Source organism: Leiobunum rupestre, chromosome 7 (genome assembly GCF_980474605.1).
Source record: "Leiobunum rupestre chromosome 7, qqLeiRupe1.1.hap1, whole genome shotgun sequence".
Taxonomy (NCBI): Eukaryota; Metazoa; Arthropoda; class Arachnida; order Opiliones; family Sclerosomatidae; genus Leiobunum; species Leiobunum rupestre.
In genome coordinates this window covers 40,669,034-40,690,667 of record NC_143390.1, presented here as the reverse complement: position 1 = coordinate 40,690,667, position 21,634 = coordinate 40,669,034, and the positions used below count along the sequence as shown (strand labels likewise).

The following is a 21,634-nucleotide window of genomic DNA, read 5'->3' as shown; positions in this document are numbered from 1 at the left end:
CAAGCAGGCCGGCTGTCTTGAGGATTCGACTGTTTTGAGAGTACAAAGTGAGCGATTTTCAAACCGCATACTTAATGAATTCTTCGCATCACCAGAGAACAATCGTAAAACGAAGACAAAACACCGAATATTAACCATGGGTATAACGCGCAATCAATCGGGACTTTTACCGAGAGACTTAAAGCTTTTAAGCATATTTTGAACTTGCAATGAATCAGCTTAACAATTTAAAATGCTATGCGATTTCTTTGAGAAACGTTTATACCAAACATGTAATGGCCATTAGTATTTAGGTGGGGTGACGGAGTGGTTAGCACTTCCGCCTCGCTTAAAGAGGAGCCGGGTTCAATCCCAGCTTGTGGCAATAACTACCCGAGGTGATTATCACCGATTTTGTTAGGTAGACGTTATGGTAGTATGAAAATTAACAAAAGGGAAAAAATGCAATGGGCTTTAGTTTTCATACGGCAACCAAAAATGTTTTTGACCTCTCCATTTAAAAAAGCATGGGATTTTCTCGGTTACCCAATTTTTTTTTTTTAAATTTAACCAAAATTGATAAATTTTACCCAAAATAGGTAAATTCATCTTTTTGAATAAGTTTTGAAAATTTAATTTTTTCAAATTTTTTAAGTGTACAATGTGAAACCGAGAAAATCCCATGCTTTTTTAAATAGAGATTTTTTTGTTTTGAGTGGTCAGAAACATTTTCGGTTGCCATAAGAAAACTAAAGCCCATTGCAACTTTTCCCTTTAGTAATTTTCATACTACCAATAGGTCTACCTACCCCCCGATTTTCAACAAAATCGGTGATAACCACCTCGGGTAGTCTCCTTGTTAGTGAAAACTCGGAACTATACTCCTTAAGCGTAGAATCTGCAAGTTCTTCGGTTTTCCCTTTCCATATGAACTTTCACAGATTAACGGTAATAAATTAATATATTAACGTGTGGCATGAAGGGCTTGCACCACCCTCCTACACATTGTAACCCGGCCACCTGATTTAAAGGCATTATAAGTCGCTAGATGACATTGTAAAACAATCTCTAGGCTATGGATGTCGGAAATTTCGAACACAAAGTGGTCTGTAACGCACATGCTATAGAATAGTATAGAAAGCAGATTTTTAGAGTTAAGCTTAGCAAATTTAATTTGGAAAGATTAATTCTATAGCGCTGTATAGAAACTGGGTTTGAGAATATGCTATAGCATAGCATAGAAAACAGATTTTCAGAGTTAACCATAACAAATAGAATTGGTAAAGTTAAAAACTATAGCACTATAAAGCAATTGTGTTTTAGACTATGCTAAAGCATAGCAGATGGGGATATTGAACGTAAAATTAATTAGTAAAGCAAAAGGTGGTTTTGAACATCAAATGCTATTAGACCTGTAACTGCGTTTGAAAACGGCGGCGTACTCGCCATAAGCCGAAACATGTCGCGCCTTTTCTTAGTTGAAATATTTTAATGTTTAAAATATCATAACAATAAATTGGCTTTATAGTGTACTTTAAATCGTTGCGTGTTTAATCCTTTTGCATAACTCTTACAAAGTCGGCATTTAAACGTAAAATGCTATGCATCTAGAATCAACTATATAAAAAATCTAGAATTAGCTATGTATAAATAGAAATAAGCTATAAAATACTGAAATTAACTTTATAAAAATTCATAAGTCACCAATAAAATAAAACATCAGCTATAAAAACCAAAAATCAACTGTAAAAATTAATAAATCAGCTTCATAAAATATAAATCAGCTTTATAAAATATAATAAATCAGCTTTATAAAATATAATAAATCAGCTGTATAAAAATTTATAAACCATTCAGCTCTATGAAAATAAATAAAACAGTTTTATAAAAATGAATAAATCAGATTTATAAAAATGAATAAATCAACTTTATAAAAATTAATAAATCAGCTTTATAAAATATAATAAATCGGTTTTATAAAAATTAATAAATCAGCTTTATAAAAATTAATAAATCAGCTTTATAAAATATAATAAATCGGTTTTATAAAAATTAATAAATCAGCTTTATAAAAATTAATAAATCAGCTTTATAAAATATAATAAATCAACTTTATAAAAATTAATAAATCAGCTTTATAAAATATAATAAATCGGTTTTATAAAAATTAATATATCAACTTTATAAAAATTAATAAATCAGCTTTATAAAATATAATAAATCGGTTTTATAAAATATAATAAATCAGCTTTATAAAATATAATAAATCAGCTTTATAAAATATAATAAATCGGTTTTATAAAAATTAATATATCAACTTTATAAAAATTAATAAATCAGCTTTATAAAATATAATAAATTGGTTTTATAAAATATAATAAATCAGCTTTATAAAAATTAATCAATCAGCTTTATAAAATATAATAAATCAGCTTTATAAAATATAATAAATCAACTTTATAAAAATTAATAAATCAGCTTTATAAAATATAATAAATCGGTTTTATAAAAATTAATATATCAACTTTATAAAAATTAATAAATCAGCTTTATAAAATATAATAAATCGGTTTTATAAAATATAATAAATCGGTTTTATAAAAATTAATAAATCAGCTTTATAAAATATAATAAATCGGTTTTATAAAAATTAATATATCAACTTTATAAAAATTAATAAATCAGCTTTATAAAATATAATAAATCGGTTTTATAAAAATTAATAAATCAGCTTTATAAAAATTAATAAATCAGCTTTATAAAATATAATAAATCAGCTTTATAAAATATAATAAATCAACTTTATAAAAATTAATAAATCAACTTTATAAAAATTAATAAATCAGCTTTATAAAATATAATAAATCGGTTTTATAAAAATTAATATATCAACTTTATAAAAATTAATAAATCAGTTTTATAAAATATAATAAATCGGTTTTATAAAATATAATAAATCGGTTTTATAAAAATTAATATATCAACTTTATAAAAATTAATAAATCAGCTTTATAAAATATAATAAATCGGTTTTATAAAAATTAATATATCAACTTTATAAAAATTAATAAATCAGCTTTATAAAATATAATAAATCGGTTTTATAAAAATTAATATATCAACTTTATAAAAATTAATAAATCAGCTTTATAAAATATAATAAATCGGTTTTATAAAAATTAATATATCAGCTATAAAATCTAAAATCCTAAAGGGAAAGCCATTACAGTGTCCTAAACAGGTGAAAGATCTTCGACGACATTTGTTAGTCAAATTAAAATAGAGATGCTCTTAATTTCCATCACAAATCTGTTAAAAGCGGAAACGGGGAGGCTAATAATTTCGCAGTCAAACACTAGGTGGCGCTCCCGATTCTCTTCGCACGCGCGAGAGGCAGTTTCCCTCAACGCGTCGTACATCGGCGAAATACGCCAGACTCCTCCGATTGACGATCATCTGACACTCGAGTCAAAGGCGCGTGAAAGATCATACCGCCCTTAGATTGTAGTATCCGGTGAGGTCGTCTGTCGCCATCAAATATACAGCGTACATGTCAGCGAGTGGAAGCGTTGGGGGTGAGAAGTTGGATATCGCGTCATTTAAAGGCCGTCATTGCAATTTGTTCGTTGTGGCAATTAGGAGTTATACGGGAGGCACTTTTGCTAAAGAGGATGTGTCGATCCTCTCTCTCTTTCGCGCCTAATCTCCATTAGGTGATTCAAAATCCACTCGACGAAGGTAATTTGTTATAGACAAAACGTTTACCTTCGTTTTCATTATCCCATAATCAGGACACGTCCAAAATATCACGCGCCGTTGTGATATTGATGTTGGTTTTATGACCTAGGCTCGTATACTGTTTATTGTACTCTTATTGAGGTTATAATTGAAAATGTATTATTATCAGAAGTATATAATTCTTACTAAATTTACAAAATTATTGCACGACGGATACTTCATGGTTCAATATTTTATTAAAATTAAAGGTTTACGCTAGCTTTCGGGTCGAAACCCCTCTTCAGGCGTTCTGTTTACAATGATTCTAAAATCTAAATTCAATTTACATTTCTCTTATCAGTGTATATTTTTTAATTTTTAATTTTAATTTTTAATTTTTTAAAACATTTAGTTTTTTAAATTTAGTATTTTTTTTATATCCGTCGTGCAATAATTTTGTAAATTTAGTATAGAACTTCCACCATGGTTATAAAATTAAATATTTATGATTATATAATTCTTATCTTAAAGGGTAGTATTCAATATATTATTCCTAAATAAAACTAATCGTATTTAGGATTAAATGACAATTTTTGAAGATATATATTAACTGCGACATAATCCGTCAATAAAACAAAAAATACTTCGTATTACCAATAAATAATACAAGATATATTTCACACATTGCATAATAGGTGTTTTCTTTTCGCCTGTTCTCGGACTAAAAGTGTACTCTTTTTACCCTAAAACGTTTTATTCGCCTGTTGCAGGGATGAGAATTACTCCTGCCCATATACTATTCGCTTTTTCCAGAGAATAAGCGCTACTCTTTTTACTCCTTCTGAAAAGGAGGTGTATAGGAGTAAATCAGATTTGGTCGTCTGCTAGCCCGAATTTATCTGCATAAAAGGACACAGGCAGCCATTTTGGAAAAACGTTTTATTCAGACTCAAACTATTCGCCATCACAGAATCGGAGTAAAATGACGTCATAGCGTTACTCTTCTTACCCTTCTCCGAAATCCCGGAACAAGCGAAAATAAACCACCTAATATCACCGATTTTATCCAAGCGAATAAAATTTTTCTTCAATTTGGTCTTAAGAAATTAAATGCTAAAAAAAGTTAACAAAATTTTTCATTGTTCATACTAATTATTACTTAATAAAACTATTACATATAAAAATATGATTTACAAGTTAATAAATATTCCAACACATTCTAATTTTAACGTATTACAAATTTCCTCCTGAAATAACCTAAATAAAACTATTCGTATACAAGATATATTTCACACGTTACGTAATACAAAACGGTTTAGTAACCTATCGGATATTCGGACCCAGTTCAAAAAACCAAATACCAAATAACCACGATTATCGTACGAGAGCGGCCCCGGGCCCTATTTAAACCATAAATCCGGGCCACAAAAAAAATATACGTTTTACTAAAAATAAAAAAATGAAGTCCTTTCTGGAAGAATCTTTGGATATAGGGCTCGAATCCTGACCCCTAGGCTGCATGGGCCCCAGGAATTTTCGGCATCTTGAGTAGATAGAATACCAATAAGAAGGTTGATTAAGGACACACGCCTTCCATTTAGGGCCGTGCATTTAAATTTTGGGCCCCGGGTGGAAATTACGTCATCGCGGGCCCTTATAACTGAAATTTTCAGTGGGAGGTGGTGCTGGTGAAGGTTAAGGACGCAGCGGTTCCTAAAAGGTGTTCCGCAGAACCCTGGGGTTCCGTGGAAGGGTCACAGGGTTTCCGAGAATTCGCAGCGCGGCCATATTTGTTTGTGTCAAGAGTCTTTTAAGAGAAGTAAAAATAATAAGTTGGAGTTTCACCAGAATTAGGTGGATAATTTAGGGTTCCATAACAAAAACAATTGGGAACCGCTGCTCTATCGTACCGGGCCCTTAAAGAGCACTCTTCCGGGCCCTTTTTCCGCCGGGCCCCGGGAATCTTCACCCCCTCTGCACGAACCCACTTCCACAATAGAGAGATCATAACGCCTAATGAAACCAACAACCCTCGTACTCAATCCAACCCCTCCCGATAAATTTACTTCAATTAGGGCTAATTTAAAACACTATATCCATTAGGTATATTTTAATATAAGTTATATTCTTGAAAATATGAACAATTCCCGCAGGTTTATTAACACGCAATCACAATAAAAGGCAGCCCGCGGCGACGAAACGTTCCGGAGAATCGAGGCTAATACCCAGTCGTCTAATACACGCCGTGTAGACACCCGTGGCCGCCAAAGAATCTTCATTACGTATCCGACAATCGGGGGTCGTCGCGCTGCTTAATTAGCCCGATGGGCCGGCGACCCCTGGCGAGGTTAGCGATCAAAAGGCAACAGTTTTCGCTGCCCCGTTTCCCCCCGATTTCACCCTTTTGTCTCCGACGAAGGCTGTCCACTCCAAAATTCTCCTCGAGAACTTTTCATTTAAGCGAGATAATTATTCGAGAAGAGAAATATAGTTTGCCAACAATTCTTAATGGCAATACGCCCCTCCTAAATTATCGGTCTACGTACACGACTTAGCCGATCATTTTTGGGGAAATCGTTAGGCAGCCATACTTTTAAATAGGGAAATAAATAGGTTTATGGCAAATTACTTTCGAGCCGCTGTCTGTAATGGCTACTTTTAAACGTACATTGTGTAGATATATATGTATTCTAAAGCGTATCGTTTTATGGCGTATATTACGAAAACGTGGAATTAAATATTAGCTAGAAGTTTCGAGTCGTAATACCTTCAAGGAGGGTATTTTAAAATGACTTTGCGCAATTAATTATACAATCAGAGGGTGAGCTGAATATAATCGAAAGAGAATGTATTTTAAATTCATTAGGAATATTAATTTTTGAAGTCTCGCTGGCGGCTGCGAGGGTGGTAATGAAGACTACGGTTGCCAACGTCCGGTCGTTTTTTAATTCTTATCCTGTTTCCGACGTGAATTAATTAGTATCAAGATAGCGGGGCCGCTCGCGGCGGGGGTCGGGAGATTTAAAATTTAATTGACCTATTTTCAAGAGAGTGGGACATTGAAAATAGGGGGGACGCTTTTCAGATATTCATACATATTTTTAATTTAATTCAAAATTAAATTACTTTGTAAATGTAAACGTGACTTAGGAAATGGTTGATGAAATTATAAAATTTATATACTCTAAAAATGTCGAGTAGTTAAACGTGATTATCTGATTTTGACTTTATATAACAAGCGGATTAAGCCCGCGCCAGAAAACGCCTAAAGGGGACGTGAAGGGTAAACAGTCTGCGCGCGATAAAGCTACGTTCCTTCTACGCGTTTTCTAGTGCGGGCTTAACCTGTTTGTTATGGATTATCGTAATTAACGTATTAGCAATTTAAATGGTTTATTAGATTAAGCTCGATTCTAAGAAGGCTATTTTTACTAAAATATTTAGTACCTGAGAATTTAATTCCAAGAAGATGTAACGTAATATAAACTTGCTTTCGAGAATTAAAGACATTTTGAGATTTTAAAATATCTTCAACATAATCGTTTTCAAAGATTTATTCTTTATTTCTAGATTTTTAACATTGAGTTCGGGATTTAGATATTTTAGAATTGTTTTCAAGATTTCCAATATTAATTAATGTTAGATTTTGACCAGGTATAAAAAGTCCAGTATATTTAGTAATTTATATCGTTTTAAATAAAAATTGTGTTATAAGTCGGAAAATGACCGAGGCCTTTTTTTAGGAAACTTTTCCGTATTTTTGGGAAAAAAATAAAAATGTTTTAATTCCATGATTAGTCTAATATATTGTTTGCAAATTTAAATAAAGCGGAATTTTCGCCTCATTTTTTCGAATCTAAAAGTAAAACTAAACCTCTAGACTAGTTTAAACTGATTAACAATGTAACACTATTATTGTTTGGTAGTATGTTTACTGATATTAGACATTTTATATCGGTAAAAAGTTAAAAACATTAAAAACCGTTAAAAAGTAATTTATGTTTCAATTTTTTATTTTTCCGGAAAAATAACAACTGTATACAAAGATATCATTAATACATCTCTAATCGTCATGTAATAAAGCCTTTTTATCTATATAATCCATCGAAGGGTCGGACATTTACCAAAATCCCGTACACTTAGTTTAAAATCGCAAAATCTTTTAACTCTCTCTATGGTAAATTAACATTGAAATCCCAAAATCACTTCAAAAAGTAATGATAAAATCTCCAAAATCTCTACGAAATCCCAAAATCCCGTACAAAATAAAGGCAAGTGTTCTTTATCTTACAACACAAACAAAAATATGGTTAAATACCATGAAAAGTAAATAGGCATAAACAGTTTTGTTCTCCGGAAAATTAACAACACAAAATAAAAATCAATTCAAAGCTGTAGCTTGGTAACTAAAGAAAAAATAGAAACAAAATTGTAACACACGATTATCAACCAGTCTATCATATACCCGTACATTTCGTCTTCACCCAGAATGAGCCATATTAGGCGTTCTAAGGCAGTAATTGTTTTCTTGGCAACCGCATTTTTCCAACTAGCCTCGTAATAAATGACAATAGACGAGAACCAAGAGATTTAGAGATAAGTTAAAGTCCTATTAAGAAAAGTCCGTGGTCTCCCCTAGCAATGAAGGATTCCATTTTTTTGCTTCGTGGCCGGTGACGCGTGGGCCTAGGGGGGTGGGCAAACGGCCCCCGTATCTAGCTGCAGTGCGGATTGATGACCAGTCATTTACGTGGACAGCCCCGTCCAATGGACGCTGGTCGATGCCCCCCGAGTAGAGTCGGTCTTTATGGGGGCGACTTTAAAGGCGGCTGTTGCCATCGCAACGGGGGGAGCACCCCCTGGGGTCTCTCCGCCCCCCTCCTGGCCGACGGATGGGGGTGGAATCCAGGGAATGCCTCTCGGTGCCGGACACGCGCGGGCGGCCGTATAAACGAATTGAATGGACGAGGCTTAAAACGCGCACGCTTTTGAATAGAGCCCGGCGAATGCCTCCGGGCTCCCGAAACTGCGCTCTATTTGCTAGCGCCTGGAATAAAAATTTTACTTTTAAAACGTACGAAGAAATAATCTTAGATTTTGTTGACAATAAGCGGCGGACTCTATACCCTCTCCTGGCCAAATTTTCCAACGTTTTAACGCGCCCGACGTTCGACGCTACTCGTTTTTGTTTTATCGATGGTCGCGCGAACGCGGCGCAGTTGACATTATGGAATCGCAATTTTTCTCTCTCAGATTCGAGTTATCCTAAATGTCTTTATGAATAGAGTAAAGGGGGGGGGGGGTGTAGAAAGCTCATTTGGTAGCGACCCCCTTTTTAGTAAAAATCCTCTCTCTCTGCGAATCCACTCCCACAGCAAACACGTTTTCTCCGTCCTCAGCCTAGCTCTCCGCTAACCTGCAATTCAAATAAAGACATCCAACTAAAAGGAATACAAACAAAAGGTGGTTCAAGGGAGGGCTGCTTGTGAACGGAAAATGTTCTAAGGATGCATTTCACGAATACTTTCACTATAACACTGCACCGATTGAGGTTGACCAACTGGAGTTTATGACTTACTGGAGTTTATATACAATTTTGCGTTGGACTGGATTTTTAACAAATACAATTGCTCAAACATAATGTATAGAAAATACCTTTGTTTCAACGTTATTTTTGAATCGCAAATCGCCGCGATCATATACAGTGTGTTTGAAAAGGTTACGCAAAAATTTGAAGGAGTTGTAGGGGGTGAGTTGAGAAGTATGCCTGTTTTGTTCCCATTTTCCTACGATGAGTGAAAAGAGCGCCCGAGAGCTTCAAAGTGTGGCCTACTAGCTCCTGGAAGTAGTCGAAAACCAAGCAGCAGGGACTTAAAATACTGTTTAAGTTTATTTTTTAACGCTGGTTACCTCGATTTGTTTACAAATTCCTTTTTCACCTATCACACGAGCCCAAACCTTAATGTTCGCGTTTCCCTGCTGCTTGGTTTCGTGCTTGTTGCAGCCTACTTCCAGTGGCTAGTAGGCCACACTTTGAAGTTCTCTGGCGCTCTTTTCACTCTTCGTAGGAAAACGGGGGAAAAAAAGGCATACTTCTCAACTCACCCCCTACAACTCCTTAAAATGTTTGCATAACCTTTCGAAACACCCTATATATGCATATGTAACTTAATAATATAAGTACGACACTAACCCGCTAAAGGACAAGAACCAGCCAGATATCTTTTAACCATAAGTAACTAAACTGAACTATAAACTTTGATTGTACAGTAGCTCTGAAAAAACTAGTTCGGTTATCATTTTTGCTAATTGTCGCATCTATATCTTCTATTATTATTGTTTAAATACACCCTTAATTAACATATAAAAAACAATATCCAAGCTATAAATTAATTATTTTCATTATAGTTTGGATATTAATTCAAATATAATTTCTTAATAATGAGGTACGAGGTTTAAGATTCACGAAAGGCGTTCCAGTAGATATGATTAAATGAAGCACTACCAAAGCGGGGATACTTTTAGTGGAATAATTCCTCAAAAACCGCTGTATTTCACACTACGTAAAGCACGTGGTTAGAAAAATGAGGGGAGGGAAATTGGTATTGCCCCAAATTACTGAAAAGGTTATACTCCCTTTAAATTTAGTATCTACTAAATTTGAAAACTGTGTCGGACCAATTATGTTCTAGCCCTCTCGTATTACTATAACGTGTATTCTCGTGACGTCATCATCACTGTAGTGGAAGGCTAGTGTCATCCCCCTTTCCCCCATAACTATCTACCTTAGAGCAATGGCCGCCATCTTCTCGTGAATACAACCTATGCACTTCCATATTTACGGGGGACTCCGGTACAAATTACCGTGGACCGTGCAGCCTAGGGGCCTGGGTTTGAACAAACTAGCTATACTTTAAAAAAAAAGTATAACTATCTCCAGTATAACAACGTCTCTCTTGGGGCCCGGAATATATATTTTGCCGGGTCCCGGGCCCGCTCTCACAAGGAGACTACCCGAGGTGTTACACACCGATTTTGTTCAAACTCGAGGGATTGGTAGACCTTCATGTAACTTGAAAAATCCTAAAGGGAATTTATTCAATGGGCAACGGTTTTGCCATGGCAACGAAAAATGTTTTTGAAAACATAAAATAACATGGGATTTTGACCGATTTCCCTGTGAAAAAATTTAAAAAATTAATCAAAATGTGTCCAATTTGGATTTTATTCGTAAATGTTTATCAATTTGTTTTATAATTTTGGTATAGAGTAGTGTCAGTGCTACATCACGCAACGTCATCCATGCTTTTTCCTATAGAGAAAAAAACGCCCCTAAAATGGCGACCATGGCCAAAGCTACGAGGTGATACTACTCTATTTTAATTTTTTTTTCAATTTTGTAAAATCGGTCAAAATCCCATGTTATTTTCAATGGGAAAATTTCCTTTTTATGTTGTCAAAAACATTTTTCGTTGCCCCTTTGAATAAAATCCCTTTAGGGTTTTTCAAGTTACATGGAGGTCTACCAATCCCCCGAGTTTGAACCAAATCGGGTAGTCTCCTTGTCAGTGGATCATCTACTTTAAAATCCCGCCACCAGGTTTAAAATAAACTATGGGAAACTGGCGCGAATTACGTTCAAAACAAATTGTGATTCTTAATGTTAGATCGAAATCCCTTTAAAATGCCAAATCTGTGGAGGGGACCGTGCGAACGCGACCCGAATAGTAGTTGGGGCCGCGGTATAAAACAGCAGCGGCTATTTGCAAATTAAATTTATCAGGATTCTCGAATATGTTTGTTCGTGTACTTTATATAGTACGGGAAGCGAGGCGGGAGGTGGGGCCACCTATCGGAGAGGTTATCGAGCCTGCAAAAGAGTATATGCATATGTATGAGGGGGGCTGCACTCAATACGTCCGTTCGAGCAGCTCATCTCGTATTAATATTTGATTATTTTTCCGGCACAGGGAATTAGGTCAATCTGAAACGAGCCGACGACTCGAAGCGCCGATGTCCGATGCGGGCTCGTAGAAAACGAACTGGCCATCTGCAATTTTTAATGGTCAGTTTACTCGCGAGAAGGAAAGGTACACCTCACGAAAGTCAAAGAGTTCAATTTTTCAAATCAACAGATACATATTTTGTAACTAAAAAATTAAAATTAAAATTATTTTAATACGTGGAGTTTTCATTTCTATTTCAAATTCCTATTCGAAAATAGACCATTCAATAAAATACTACTTATGCGGTTATTTACATTTGTGTATAGCGAGGCAGAAGGTTAGACCCGATTTTCACGAATCAGGGAGGCCTAAAAAAACGGTTCTCTGGCAAACCTGCCCACCTAGTTGTCTGCATAAACAGTGGATTTTTGATCAAACTCCTACTCATTTAACCTTTAACGGTTATAGTTTTATACAAACCATTATAAATAGCTAATTAACTATATCTCATTGATTTTGTAAATAGTTCAGTTGCGGACTTACTATATTTTGAAAAATACTATCTTCACATAGGCTACCTTAGCTTTATTTTGAAAATAGAAGTTAAGGGTGACGCTTATGAAGTAGCGCTATTCTGTCTTTGTGAAAGTGTTTATCCTAGTATGAATTTATAGTAAAGTCTGTTTCATATAAGGAATTCGAGTTCGATGTTTTTATATGATATAATATATTATATTATTTATTTATAAAAATGTTTATGGTCGGAGAGGGAATAAATATTAAATTTTGTTTTTTACAAAAATACAACTTCTGTAATTTAAGATAAGCGCTTTATGTAAAAAATATAAAGTAAAGTTAAACTCAGGACTGCTAGCGCCATCTCGAAAGACTTCGAGGATTTAATAATGTAAAAATATCTTATCCCTTGCCAAATATGTACCGCTCTGTTCTTGGACCAAGATTCTAAGGGGACTGACTGTTCCCGGTATTTTGACACGGTAGGTGTGGCCTAAATCGGAAGGCTTACTGAAGTACATCAGCCGCTTTGAAGCGCCTCAAGAATTCTGTTCAACTATCACTACGAGAGGCTTAGTCGGAGCTTAAGCGACAGTACGTGTTAGGTTAGGCTTAGTTGATTAAATTTTTTAAGTTTAGAAATGAAGTGGATTCCAGTGGGTTTGATAAAAAAACATCAGCCATACGCGGCTTACTGGTTATTTTTACTTAACACAAAGGTTAATTACCATTACTTAAACTTTTAAAGAACTAATTTCAAAAACAAAAGGTCTAAAACGTACTAAGCCTAATCATTTAACCGACAACAACGGCGCCATATTGTCAAAATTGAACGTGAATGCTCCAGCTTCTCTACGAAACTACGCCGGAAATCGACTTCAGCGACGCCAAGTTTGTCCACATTGAACTAAAATTATCCGTGATTTCCCTATTCCCAGTGTTAACGCGTGCTTTTAAAAGCCTGAACAGTGATTCCCCTTAGATTCTTGGTCCATGCTCTGTTCGCTGTGGGCCTGAAACCGGGCTGTCCGTTGTCTCCGATTCTCTTCGCCCTGTACTTGGAACCGCTTGATCGTGCACTAGCCAGATCAGTTCTTGGATTTCATAATAATAATAATAATAATGAGCTAAGCTAATACCCAAGGCACCACCTTAGGCCTAAGTCATCAAGTGACTTTTAAAGCCATTAGTTCATTTCCAACAACCGTCTCAAACTGAAATTTAGTACCCTTTTCCTGGTCAATGTTTCGCTAATGACCTAAATCTGAGACTCTGGAAGACCTCCAACGCCTTCTAAATATCCGCGGCATTTTCGCCACTGATTTCATGACTGCGAAAGCGGCGATAAAGGACGAGATGTCTTGGGCCACTACCTTCGTAGAAAGGGAAGCTTGTAGTAAATATTCCCACCTGGGTCGGCTCATTCACGTGTCTTCGGATCGTACCGCGAACAAAGTGTACCAATACCTAAGGGCCACTGGTCATCCGAATGCGTGGATTAAGAGAGTTGAAATCTTGGACACTCTCGAAAAGAGGCGAAGACGGTGGCCGACTGGACCAAAATCGTGGAAAAAGCAGAAAGGAAGAAGTCAAGGTCGAGGCTTGCTATAAAAACGACAGGCCCAGCCACCTACTCTTTCTCGAGGACATCTTCGGAGAAAATCCAGAACACCCGCTCTGATATTGGTCATCTCCTATAGTTGAGTGTCCGAGATTCGAAAAAATCGAACGAACTGGTCAAGTCGAACGAACTGGTCAAGTCGAACGAACTGGTCAAGTCGGTAAAACGTTTTCTAGTTAGTACCAAAATTAAAACTTTAAAATACATTCCTATTTGAGCTGTGCATATTGTAATTAACTTTAATATTAGTCATATCCAACGTTTTATTTTATTTTTCTATATTTCTATATTTTTTTTATTCTATCGAAATTAATGTATATAATATGTTTTTGGACGATGGCAAATATATTTGAAGTATGTCACTCGTGAAACCATATTTATGGTTTCATCCCGGTTGTAACAGGATTTTGTTCTTTTACAAAGAGTAAGTAAATGTTTATTGATTCCTTTATCGCTAAAATCTTTGGATGCTTTCTGTAATACACCAAAAAGGCTCCGTAAAGTATCGCCCTCTATCTTAGTATCATCGCGAAACATTTTAATTTTATCCAAGAGGTTCCTGCGATTTAAAGTTACTACTCATAAGTATGCCTCTGTATAACATTTTTTATAATCCTTACGGTATCATTTCAATCTCGATTTCATAATTTCTTTCTCAATTTAACTATTTCATTCTCGATTTAATCATATCATTCTCGATTTAATCATTTCAATCTCGATTTAATCATTTCAATCTCCATTTCAATCTCGATTTAATCATTTCAATCTCGATTTAATCATTTCAATCTCGATTTAATAATTTCAATCTCGATTTAATCATTTCAATCTCGATTTAATAATTTCAATCTCGATTTAATCATTTCAATCTCGATTTAATCATTTCAATCTCGATTTAATCATTTCAATCTCGATTTAATCATTTCAATCTCGATTTAATCATTTCAATCTCGATTTAATCATTTCAATCTCCATTTCAATCTCGATTTAATCATTTCAATCTCCATTTCAATCTCGATTTAATCATTTCATTCTCGATTTAATCATTTCAATCTCGATTTAATCATTTCAATCTCGATTTAATCATTTCAATCTCCATTTCAATCTCGATTTAATCATTTCAATCTCGATTTAATCATTTCATTCTCGATTTAATCATTTCAATCTCGATTTAATCATTTCAATCTCGATTTAATCATTCAAATCTCGATTTAATTATTCAAATCTCGATTTAATCATTTAAATCTCGATTTAATCATTTTAATCGTTCAAATCTCAATTTTATCCAATTAATTAATTAATTATTTAATCATGAAATAAGCTAACAAAATTGTATGCCAAAATTTGCATAAAAGAGTGTATACATTTTGTAGCATAAAATTATTACGCGAGCTATTTTTCGTTTTCAGTGTTTTATTATTTCGATGCAAACAAACGATATATTTCAAAATATATTAAATTATTTACAGAAAAAGCAAGGTAAAAGAAATTTTACTAACGGATTTGTAATTCAAAAATTTCATTTTTCGCCGCTTACCCCAATTAAAAATTATAACTTTCAGAATGGTCGTGACATCTAATAAGACCGCAATTTATCAGAAGCAACACCTTTTATGAAAACTGCTCTTAATTCTATCAATAGTTTAGGTGAGTAACATGGAGAAGCAGATAAATAAACAATAATTTAAAAATAAGATAATAATACTTATTTTTAAAAATTAGAAACAACGAAATTTTAATTTACCCGACTAGTTTCGGACACGTTGTCGGACCTTCATCAGGGGTATGACCCGTTTACAATAGGTGATTATGAAAAAGAATTGCGCGCAGAGGCTCACGGGAGTTGGTTATTTTTTGACAAAGCGTCGGCTGCTTAAATTCGTCTGCACCTACCGAGGCCCGCGGTCGTCTGCGTTTAGTAAAAAGCACCAACCATGGATTGATTGTTTGAAAGGTTAGCATTTTTCTAAAATTATTCAAAATACATAAAGTTAACAAATTTATTATATATTTTTTATTTCTTATAGTTCTAGACCAAGTATTGATAAAGAAACAAGCCCAATTTAAGTTGACATTTTAAAGGCTGTAAAATAAATGACCACACTTATAATTAGGATTTAAATCTAGTATTATATTGTACGAACGGTTTTAACGTCTTTAAACAAGAACTGGTACTAACGCCTATGGTTGAAAGGAATTAAACCTGAAAATGAATTAAAATCAATTTGGATAGAATTTCAAAATATTTCATTTAATAAATCAATTACCTTAATTTAACGACTTTGCAAACTTCTCTTAAAACGAAAAACGAAAAATCCTTTCGATTGAACAATGAAATTATAGAAATCTCGCTAACCCTTGCCCAACTAGCCAGACGAATTTACAAAAAGGGCCAATTTTGATACTTTCAACTTGGTAGTACTTAACCAAATCACGTGACCACCGATATTTTTCATAATCACCTATTTTATTGTCGTATTTATAACCTTAGTTATATATTTTTTATTTTTTAAAAAATAATTTTTTTCCAAAAGTTGATGTAATCTACCCCCGGTCCCAAATCACGGTTTAAACATTTACCTTTATCTTTAGATTTTTTAATATAGTAGGATTCTAATAAATTTAATTCGATTGTGATATTACAATATTTTTTAAGTTCAGAAGATTCGAAGTTAATTTTATGGTTTTTATTTGGAACGTGGGTAGCCAAGGCCGATTTATGGAACCTTTTTAACCTAACATCGTCAGAATGTTCTTTTGCGCGTATTTTAACACTTCGCTCGGTTTGTCCAATGTATTCGTCTCCACATTCACACTTAATTGAATACACTCCAGGTTAATCTTCTTTTTCAATTGGATAATTAAGGGATTTTAAGTGGTTTATAATTTTGTTCGTTGGTTTAAATGCAGTGTTACAATTTAAACGACTCTTGAAGATGTTGGCTATTTTTGAAGACAAAGTTGAATAGAAGGGGATACAGACAATTGGTTTATCTTTGTTAAAACATTTTAACGTAGTACGTTTAGCTATGTCTTTAGAACTTTTAAATTTACCATATGCTTTCTCGACAATTACTGGTTTATACACCAACTTTTGGAAAAAAATTCTTTTTTAAAAAATTAAAAATATTTAACTAAGGTTATAAATACGACGATAAAATTGTAAACGGGTCATACCCCTGATGAATGTCCGATAACGTGTCCGAAACTAGTCGGGTAAATAATGTTTTAAAATAAAACTCACTCCACGTAATCGGTGTACACGGTCGTACCTTTGACTGTACTAATAAGAGTATTCGTACTTTTAAAATCTGTACCTTTAACAGTGTTGAGTACGCGTAATCGGTGTACACGGTCGTACCTTTGACTGTACTAATAAGAGTACGCGTACTTTTAAAATCTGTACCTTTAACAGTGTTGAGTACTCGTAATCGATGTACACGGTCGTACCTTTGACTGTACTAATAAGAGTACGCGTACTCTTTAAAATCTGTACCTTTAACAGTGTTGAGTACTCGTAATCGATGTTCATGGTCGTACCTTTGACTGTACTAATAAGAGTACGCGCACTCTTTAAAATCTGTACCTTTAACAGTGTTGAGTACGCGTAATCGGTGTACACGGTCGTACCTTTGACTGTACTAATAAGAGTATGCGTACTTTTAAAATCTGTACCTTTAACAGTGTTGAGTACGCGTAATCGATGTACACGGTCGTACCTTTGACTGTACTAATAAGAGTACGCGCACTCTTTAAACTCTGTACCTTTAACAGTGTTGAGTACGCGTAATCGGTGTACACGGTCGTACCTTTGACTGTACTAATAAGAGTACGCGCACTCTTTAAAATCTGTACCTTTAACAGTGTTGAGTACGCGTAATCGATGTACACGGTCGTACCTTTGACTGTACTAATAAGAGTACGCGCACTCTTTAAAATCTGTACCTTTAACAGTGTTGAGTACGCGTAATCGATGTACACGGTCATACGTTTGACTGTACTAATAAGAGTACGCGTACTCTTTAAAATCTGTACCTTTAACAGTGTTGAGTACTCGTAATCGATGTACACGGTCGTACCTTTGACTGTACTAATAAGAGTACGCGTACTCTTTAAAATCTGTACCTTTAACAGTGTTGAGTACTCGTAATCGATGTACACGGTCGTACCCTTGACTGTACTAATAAGAGTACGCACACTCTTTAAAATCTGTACCTTTAACAGTGTTGAGTACGCGTAATCGGTGTACACGGTCGTACCTTTGACTGTACTAATAAGAGTATGCGTACTTTTAAAATCTGTACCTTTAACAGTGTTGAGTACGCGTAATCGATGTACACGGTCGTACCTTTGACTGTGCTAATAAGAGTACGCGTACTCTTTAAAATCTGTACCTTTAACAGTGTTGAGTACGCGTAATCGGTGTACACGGTCGTACCTTTGACTGTACTAATAAGAGTACGTGCACTCTTTAAAATCTGTACCTTTAACAGTGTTGAGTACTCGTAATCGATGTACACGGTCGTACCTTTGACTGTACTAATAAGAGTATGCGTACTTTTAAAATCTGTACCTTTAACAGTGTTGAGTACGCGTAATCGATGTACACGGTCATACCTTTGACTGTACTAATAAGAGTACGCGTACTCTTTAAAATCTGTACCTTTAACAGTGTTGAGTACTCGTAATCGATGTACACGGTCGTACCTTTGACTGTACTAATAAGAGTACGCGCACTCTTTAAAATCTGTACCTTTAACAGTGTTGAGTACGCGTAATCGGTGTACACGGTCGTACCTTTGACTGTACTAATAAGAGTACGCGCACTCTTTAAAATCTGTACCTTTAACAGTGTTGAGTATGCGTAATCGGTGTACACGGTCGTACCTTTGACTGTACTAATAAGAGTATGCGTACTTTTAAAATCTGTACCTTTAACAGTGTTGAGTACGCTTAATCGATGTACACGGTCGTACCTTTGACTGTACTAATAAGAGTACGCGTTCTCTTTAAAATCTGTACCTTTAACAGTGTTGAGTACTCGTAATCGATGTACACGGTCGTACCTTTGACTGTACTAATAAGAGTACGCGTACTCTTTAAAATCTGTACCTTTAACAGTGTTGAGTACTCGTAATCGATGTACACGGTCGTACCTTTGACTGTACTAATAAGAGTACGCGCACTCTTTAAAATCTGTACCTTTAACAGTGTTGAGTACGCGTAATCGGTGTACACGGTCGTACCTTTGACTGTACTAATAAGAGTATGCGTACTTTTAAAATCTGTACCTTTAACAGTGTTGAGTACTCGTAATCGATGTACACGGTCGTACCTTTGACTGTACTAATAAGAGTACGCGTACTCTTTAAAATCTGTACCTTTAACAGTGTTGAGTACGCGTAATCGATGTACACGGTCGTACCTTTGACTGTACTAATAAGAGTACGCGTACTCTTTAAAATCTGTATCTTTAACAGTGTTGAGTACGCGTAATCGGTGTACACGGTCGTACCTTTGACTGTACTAATAAGAGTATGCGTACTTTTAAAATATGTACCTTTAACAGTGTTGAGTACGCGTAATCGATGTACACGGTCGTACCTTTGACTGTACTAATAAGAGTACGCGCACTCTTTAAAATCTGTACCTTTAACAGTGTTGAGTACGCGTAATCGGTGTACACGGTCGTACCTTTGACTGTACTAATAAGAGTACGCGCACTCTTTAAAATCTGTACCTTTAACAGTGTTGAGTACTCGTAATCGGTGTACAGTCTATCTGACAGTGTCCAGCCCCTCGTATCAGACTATTGAGAACACGATAAGAACCAGAAATTAATTATAATAAAATCATTTGAGCATTGTTTCTTACGCGTTATAAGGAACGATCAGGATTATTTAACTTATATAGGAGATTGGATGACGCAGGTTTTCTGCCACCGCCCATGTGTCAGACCTCTGTTATCGTTATTACACGCTAGAGCCATCTAAGTAGCCCAATTTATTAGTAAGTAAATTTACTTTATTTATTATTGTTATAATTAAAAAGAAATAATGATCAATAATAATTATTTTTTATATTAAAATGTACTGTGATTAAATTAATTTCAATATTAAAAAACCCACCAGAGGCCGCCAGAGCCCGAAATACGTGAAACAAGCAAAAGTGGGAGGGGTTTGATTTTGGAGGTGAAAGAAAGTTTTTTATTGAGCTTGTATTTATACGCAACAGAGGACCCTGTCCTCTACCTAGCTGGGAGAGGGCGGGAATAGTCTGACTTATTATGATACTGTCCTTTCTATTACGGGTCAGCCAACCTCCTCATATGTAGAATAACCCTGGTAAGGGCTTCTTCACTATACTAGGGAAAGTTCGGTACTTAAAGTATTTTGAAGTTGAAAATTCTATTATTTATAATTCAAACTAAATTTCGGGGTTTAGACGAACAAATATTTGTCGAACTAAATGTCAATATACTTGCCGACTAAGTTACAGTGATTTGACTTAGGCCTTGCGTCGAAGCACTTGGTCGTTATATTCTATTTACCTTTGGTTTTATAAATCGGTAAATAATTAAAAATAAGGTCCATTAATTCAGTTCAATTCAAATGAGAGGTTTCCGATCCAACTGCACCTTAAGCGCCATTAAAACTCCCGAAGAAAACAGTGACTTTTGTTGGGGTGTTAGATTTCTTGGTAGGTGATATTAGTAGAAAGAACGAGCTGGCCATAATGAAGGGAAACTCCGTTCGGTAATGAGGAGCGCTCCTAAAAATCGTCGAAACGTGAGTAACGAGGGGCCAAACGAAAAAGCAGAAGACCCTGTTAGTCGCCCAAGCATCGTTACCCAAGAAATAAATCCTCTCTCCGTTCTACCTTTTTTCCCCGTTAATGCCTATCGGGATCCGGGGCAAAATGTTTCAAATGAGGACTTAAGCCTTTGTTATTCAGTCATCATTATTATTTCTCCGCAGTCGGGAGAAGTTGAAAAAAACGTGGAAAGCTGCAACCTAACTTCACTCTCTGACTCCGCCCCCCCCTTTCTCCCCCCTTATCTTTCTCTATTTGCATGTTGCTAGAATACCGCTAAATCCTTTATTCCTTCAAGAACTTACGCTTCTTCCCCAGGATTCAATTCTTGGTAATGAATTACTTGTTATTGGGGACGTACATTTTTTCCTTCTCGCATCTCTCTCGACTAATCCTATTCCACTAAAAATCATCTTATGGGAGTATTCGTACATAAAAGGAAATTAATCCTTTTTTTGCTCATCCTTACAATTGCTCTCTAACGTCAAAATGTTGCTGCGAAAAGTCAAGTATTTGCGATATCTAATGAAGAACGTATTCGGGTAATTGAGAACGTTTTTGTCGAGACGTTAATGGGAGCGAGGAAGTATTACCGTAAGTTTATTAGAATGTTTTACATAAGTGTGTCATTTCACTAACTTCGATGGATTTTAATTCTTAATGAGATTCATTTCAGGAATGAACATGGATTTCTGAAGTTTGATTTTTGATCTTTAATTTTTGAACATTGATTTTTGATCTTTGATTTTTGAACTTTGATTTTTGATCTTTGATTTTTGAACATTGATTTTTGATCTTTGATTTTTTAACATGGATTTTTGATCTTTGATTTTTGAAAATTGGTTTTTGAACATTGATTTTTGGTATATTTTAGACTAATAAGTTATCTTTAGTGAGCGTGTACCGAAGTTGCGTATTGGCTCTCTCTATAGGCCCTTATTTTTTTGATATGACGTCAGCTCTAAGGCTCTTCCACCCAATTGTCCATACTTATTTGGTCAACTACTGTAACACCATCTGTCGTGGGATCTGATATTTTGTAGAA

General features: G+C 34.9%; 1 protein-coding gene and 1 long non-coding RNA gene across 3 annotated transcripts in view; one reads left to right on the top strand and one right to left on the bottom strand.

Moving 5' to 3' along the window:
• The window catches only part of LOC149936316 (uncharacterized), a 31,687-nt gene extending 19,899 nt beyond the window's left edge, over window positions 1–11,788 (top strand). The window contains exon 3 of the long non-coding RNA XR_016472353.1: window positions 11,667–11,788. This is a non-coding gene — a long non-coding RNA (uncharacterized LOC149936316). The remainder of the gene's footprint in view (window positions 1–11,666) is intronic.
• The window catches only part of BckdhA (Branched chain keto acid dehydrogenase E1 subunit alpha), a 121,935-nt gene that overhangs the window by 84,964 nt on the left and 15,337 nt on the right, over window positions 1–21,634 (bottom strand). The gene's annotated exons all lie outside the window — the stretch shown is intronic.